The following is a 6,906-nucleotide window of genomic DNA, read 5'->3' on the forward strand; positions in this document are numbered from 1 at the left end:
TCATCTGTATGCTACCTTTATTAATAACTTTCTAAAGTATTAAATTATGCAGATAACAGAACATAATAAAAGGATGGGGTTAACAGCAAATTCTTGATTATTACACAAAAGAACTTAATAATGTGAAACTAGTTCTAATTTTCTTATTACTAGATACAATGTAATATAGTACATTAGCCCATTAGGTGTTTCTCAAAAAATATATGAAACAGAAATTTCTTTGATGGTTGTTTTAAATGTTTTTTTTACATTCAAATACACTGAATTGTTTTCTAATCACTAAGACTCACTACATTTACATTTTTACATTTTTGGCATTTAGCAAGACGCCTTTATCCAAAACAGTGGCAACCTGGCAGTGGTGGGACGTGAACCTGTGACCATCTGATTACTAGTCCAGAACCCTCACCACTAGGATACAACATTCCACACTCACTATGGATGCTTGAGTGACACAGAAGTAAAGTACACTAGTCCACTACTGCTGAGATCTGGGGATCTGGGCTTTGAATCTCAGCGATGCTATCAGCCGGTTAGGTGTCCGCATGGACGCAACTGACTAATGTTTAAGAGGTGGTTGAAATAGTCTAGCCCTAGGGAGGGCAACACGTCAGTGTGTTCTCAGTGCCTGTCCCAAGTCTGATACCCGGACCAGATTCTCTGTGATGACCCCTAAATACATCAGCGATTCTCAATGTCTTACATTCAAGGCCTTTATAGTAGTGTCTTTTGTCTGATCCTGAGTTTAGTTTATTAATCATGGATAGACACTAAACACTTCATCTGAAGCCTTCAGGGGGATTTACCTTAGGAGTCTCACTAACATCAGCGATTCTCATTGTCTTACATTCAATTGCCTTCATAATGGTGTCTTTTGTCTGATCCTGAGTTTATCATTTATGGATAGACAATAATCGCTTCTTCTGAAGCCTTTAGGAGGATGAAGTGATCAGAAAGAACCTTATTCGGGTTTCCAGTATGCAGTGAGCAGAGTCAAATGACAGAATAGGAGCATGATGTCATCAGAAAGATATTGTTTGGTTTTCCAGTATGCAGTGAGCAGAGTCTAATGACAGGATGAGACAGTGGGTTTTCCAGCAGTATACACAGCATACTGCCCCCAAGTGGAGTGACATTTAATTATTGATGTTCAGGAAGAAGGGAGAAACCACGTGCTTTCTGGGAAGCTGTGTCAGTCAGCTCCTGCTCTCAGTGTGGCTAGAGGCCTAGCTTTAAAAATCCTACGCTTCCTGCCAAGCGTAAATCCCAGTTACACAGTGCCTTTTTAAACATACCTTATGAGCCAACATACATTATCAGCCAAAACATTAAAACCACCTCTTTGTTTCTACACTCACTGTCCATTTTATCAGCTCCACTTACCATATAGAAGCACTTTGTAGTTCTACAATTACTGACTGTAGTCCATCTGTTTCTCTACATACCTTTTTAGCCTGCTTTTGCCCTGTTCTTCAATGGTCAGGACCCCCACAGGACCACCATAGAGCAGGTATTATTTAGGTGGTGGATCATTCTCAGCACTGCAGTGACATGGTGGTGGTGTGTTAGTGTGTGTTGTGCTGGTGTGAGTGAATCAGACACAGCAGCGCTGCTGGAGTTTTTTTAAATACCAAGTCCACTCACTGTCCACTCCATTAGACACTCCTACCTAGTTGGTCCACCTTGTAGATGTAAAGTCAGAGACGATCGCTCATCTATTGCTGCTGTTTGAGTCGGTCATTTTCTACACCTTCATCAGTGGTCACAGGATGCTGCCCACGGGGTGCTGTTGGCTGGATATTTTTGGTGATGGCTGATGGACTATTCTCAGTTCAGCAGTGACAGTGAGGTGTTTAAAAACTCCAGCAGCGCTGCTGTGACTTATCCACTCATACCAACACAACACACACTAACACACCACCACCATGTCAGTGTCCCTGCAGTGCTGAGAATGATCCACCACCCAAATAATACCTGCTTTGTGACTACAGTCAAAATGGACAGTGAGTGTAGAAACAATGAGGTGGTTTTAATGTTATGACTGATCAGTGTACAGTCATTGTAAAACCAAAAACATAAAATCTAATAAATTCTGTTCTGCTTTTCATTATCAAAGTAGACAACAGACATTCTGAAATAACAAACAGCTTAGTGTAGTTTTCATAATCTTTTCTTTTTACTAATTTTGTCCTTTTTATTTAGTCATAACCTCTGCCACATGCATGACATGCTGACTAAGAAGGGTCACAGTTACCAAATGCCCCTTCTAACATGTTGTCAGCCAAGCGGGCATCTTTTCACAGAACAATGATGGATTCTTACATAGAGCTGTAATACGAATGGAGGATAACACCATGCTCTCTGTACTTAACCGTTCATGTTGGCAACTTGACCAGATAGTAGGAGTCACTGTTGCATCCAGTGTTTTGTGTCAGTTGTGTCTGATTGTGGTTTAGCAGTCCTGAAGTTGAAGATAGAAGAGCCTGTTTGTTATGTAAAATTGCTGAGACCTGAATTTGAGTCTCCTCAGTGGTGGGCTGGTGCATTACACTGCTAGACCACCTAAGCACTCCCTACATTCCGTGTCTTAATAAACACATTCATCATTCACAGCCCAGGTAGGAAAAAGTATTGTAAACTTTTGATTTCAGTAACTAGAGAAATCTACTTAAGCAGCAGAATATACTTGCTGTAGCTGTTGATTAGACTTACCTTATGTTAAGAAGGAATTTTACATTGTTTTCTTTCAATGAGGTCATGCTGCAGCATCTCAGCTGGATTAATTTTAGGATTTGGCCATCCAAAACACACATTTTCTTTTATTTAAATCATTTAATAGTTGATTTGTCTCAGGTTGTAAATGTTGATTTGATTTCCTTTGGGATTAATAAAGTATCTATCTATCTATCTATCTATCTATCTATCTATCTATCTATCTATCTATCTATCTATCTATCTATCTAATCTATCTATCTATCTATCTATCTATCTATCTATCTATCTATCTATCTATCTATCTATCTATCTATCTATCTATCTTGTCTTGTTGCATAATTCAACATCAAGCTTACATTTCAATTTCAATAATTCAATGTTTGGCTTACATTTTCGTACAAATCTTAAGAGTCCACAAGACGAGGACTAAACTTTTTTTTTTTAATGCATTTTCTCCCCTTTTTAGCGCATCTAATTGCCCAATTGCATCATGCTTCCTCTCCACCAATGCCAATCCCTGCTCTGATTGAGGAGAATGAAGCTAACCCACGCCCCCTCCAACACGTGGGCAGCATGCCGTATGCATCTTGTCACCTACACTTTGTCGAGTGTAGTGCAGCTCAGCACTTTGTATGGCGAGACACACCCTGAGAGCACTCTTTTCCCATCTCTGTGCAGGCACCATCAATCAGCCAGCAGTCGTAATTGCGCTAGGTATGAGAAAGAGACCCTATCCGGATTAATCCAACCCATATCTGAACAACAGGCCAATCGTTGTTCATGTGGCCGCTCAGCCTCAACCGGAAGGCAGAGCTGAGATTCAATACGATGTATTCCAGATCCCAGCTCTGGTTCCAGCATGTGTTTTTACCGCTGCGCCACCTGAGCGGCCGACGAGGACTAAACTTTAACAAGAACTAAAGGTTTTGCAGGTCTGTTGCTGTTGCACTAGGCTTTACCCAGGTCTAGAATTAAAGGACATTATACTTTAGAATTCTGGTAGTCATCTGTAAAGGAGTAAAATTAAAACATGTATTTATGTACATTAATATTAACACTATTGTAGACACTATTATAAATTGTTCACTTATTTTACACCTTGAACATGTAATGGTAACCAATCCCTATATCTTACAGAAGGTGGGTGAGAGAATACCATAGTTTATTCTAAATCTGATGCAACACATTTCAAAAAGATTGAAAAAGGGCGTTTTTACTATTCTACTATTCTACTATTTTACTATCACCTTTCTTTTTACAATGTTCTTTAATTGTTTGAGAATTAAGAATTCTAATTATTGTAATGGTTTGTAATTGGTTTAACTTAGCTGCTTGAGTCTGGGGTGTCTGTTGTCATTTATTGCACTTTATAATGCTCCCCATGTTTTTAATGGGAGGCAGGTCTGGAGTAAAGGAAGGCCAGTCTAGCCCCTGCACTCTCTTCTGTCACGTTGTTGTAACATATTTAGAAAATAGCTTGGCTGAAAGGGTTCCTGGAAAAAAAACATGATTCAGAGAAGTGCAGGCCCAGACACAGCATTTTTAATATTTAATAACACACAGGCTAGACAACACGAGACAGAAACCAAAAGAGAGAAGACGAATAGTAGCCTGGAAATGAATTGAAAAACCTATTTCTTAAAATGCTATTTAAAAAAAAAAAAGAAGAGTTTGCTGTAAAGAAGAGTTTTAAACTTAAGACTCTTGTCAGGATTTGTAGTTTTTGGTATGTGCTCCCTGTGTCTTAAAGGGATTTTTTTTTAGCATTTTGTTTTTTTATCTGCTTTTCAAAAACATGCACTAGGTTGATTGGTTGCTTCAAAGGCAATTCTAAAAAGATCAATAATACAAACCCTATTTCTGGAAAGGTTGGGACAATTTTAAACAGAATTTTAGAATTCGATTGCTGTGACACAAAAAAGTTGGGACGGAATTATGCTACATCAAAATTAATCACGGGCAGGCCAGTCAAGCACATAAACTCTGGGTTTAGAAATGAGTTGAATAGACTTAATTTATTTGCAATCTAAGGTTGAGATTTATTTCTTTAACTGATAATTTCCATTGACTTCCCATGATAACCTTTTTACTCTCATGTTCATGCCCCTGGTCCAATGTTTTTGAGTGTGTTGCGGGCATTAGCTTTTAAATGTAAAAATTAGGTTGGTCATAAAACATTTAAAGTCCTTGCACTTGCAGTTTTTACAAGGTTCAGGAAAAAGAACAAATTAGATTCTTGTTTTTATTGCATATTATAAGATGTCTTAACTTTTCTGGAAATGAGGCTTGTAGTTAAACACACAATAATAATGATAATAAAAAATAACACATTTGTTTAGTGGAAAGCATAATGACAAAGAGGAAAGTGTGGGTGCAGCACAGCACCAAAGTCCTAGGAATCTGGGTTTATATGTTTTTTTTTTTTATTCTCACTCTTGTGAGGAGTTTGGTATGTTCTCATCATATACACTGAGTTTTTTCTTCCTGGTCTAGTGTGTATTTCTGCCATAATCAAAATAAATTTGTTACTGAAGATAGATAAGATAAATATTGTCAGCAGCAGAGAATGTTTTAAAATATTACACATGATTTAAAATTATATTTGGGTCTTAATTCGAAAATTGTTGCTGGGCAGGATGCCTCTGCATACTCGTATAACAATTCACACATTTATACATACAGGTGTATTAAATAAAATACAGTATGTGGCTACAATTTGGCTACAACCTTCCCTGATTCCAGAAGACATGGTTTGTCGTGTTTAGCAAACAGAAAATCTAGAACTAAGTATTTCTTGTAATTTACATAAAATGAATAACTGGTAACTGTAATGATGCATAAGGTATAATTTTAGTGTAAAGATTGAATAGTAATTAAATTATTAAATAGTAAAGTGACGTGACAATATTGCACAATGAGGCAAACATAGCCATATATACAGTATATACATACACATATATACCCATATACATACATATACACACATGCAAATACATATATACTCATGTACACAAATGCAAATACATACCCATCAGCCCCGGTTCTGGACTGCTTTGCTTGGGGGGGCAGTAAAACCTAATGAGGGGGCATGTTGATAGTCATGTTTTTGAAGCCAGAAATATATTCAAGGCTTGATTTGTGCATGAATGATGACAGCCAAGCTATTGATACTGGCTTAAAGTGATGTATGAGGTAAAGAAATAAAAATGCTTGTTTTCGAACTTAAACTTAAAACCCAATGATTAAAAAATACATGTTGATTATGTAAATGGAGAAAAAAGATTATCTAATTGTATTTCATTTTAATACGCCCCCTTAATTAAATTGCCATTACTAATAGAACAACTCTATTTCTTGAAAGGCTTTAATACAAATTTAAGTCAAAGCTGACAAATGTACCTACACACAGACTGAGAATATTCAAACGTGGAAATAGGAATGAGTGAGAATATTTATATTATTGGGAAATTAAAATATAAAGAAAACAAAAGAATACTAATTCTGTAAAACAAAAGTGTTTACCAGTATACCTGCCTCTCGCTCACACTAACAGAACATATACTGCCGAACTGAACTGTTTGGGGCAGTCTGCCGATTTTTATATGACTCAAAGAGCCAATCAGGAATAAGCAAGGAAATATCTTCACACTGTAAAACAAAATGCATTTTTGTGATTGGTTCAGAGATAATTTTAAAAATAGCCGTTGCTTGCATTGTGCTTGGGGGGGCAAAGACCCAATTTGGGGGGGCAATGCCCCCCTCAGCCCCCCCCTAGCGCCGGCCCTGATACCCTGTATGCATGTGCATACAAGTACATACACACATGGCTACATTAGGACCCTCAGTCTTTAGCTACAGCCAGTCGTCCCTGCCTGGTTTAGTGTAAAGGAAATCCAGTGAACTGTGAGTTCTGACTTTAGCATCACAGAACACATTTGGAATAAACAGGGATGTTGGTTGCTATCCAGACCTTCTCTTTAAACTTCAGTTTCTGAAATGGCACAAATGTCCATAGTCATACTCCGAACTCTTGTGGAGCCTTGCCAGTGTCATAGCTGGAATGAGTGAGGGGTATGGATGTATGATGCAGCATGAAGAAGAAATAAAGGAAAAGAAAGTGAAAGCAGTTTCTTTGTGCCGGTGGATTCCTTGGTGGTGGTGGTGGTGGTGGGTAGTGGATGGTGGGTGTGT

Source organism: Trichomycterus rosablanca, chromosome 9 (genome assembly GCF_030014385.1).
Source record: "Trichomycterus rosablanca isolate fTriRos1 chromosome 9, fTriRos1.hap1, whole genome shotgun sequence".
NCBI classification, from domain to species: domain Eukaryota; kingdom Metazoa; phylum Chordata; class Actinopteri; order Siluriformes; family Trichomycteridae; genus Trichomycterus; species Trichomycterus rosablanca.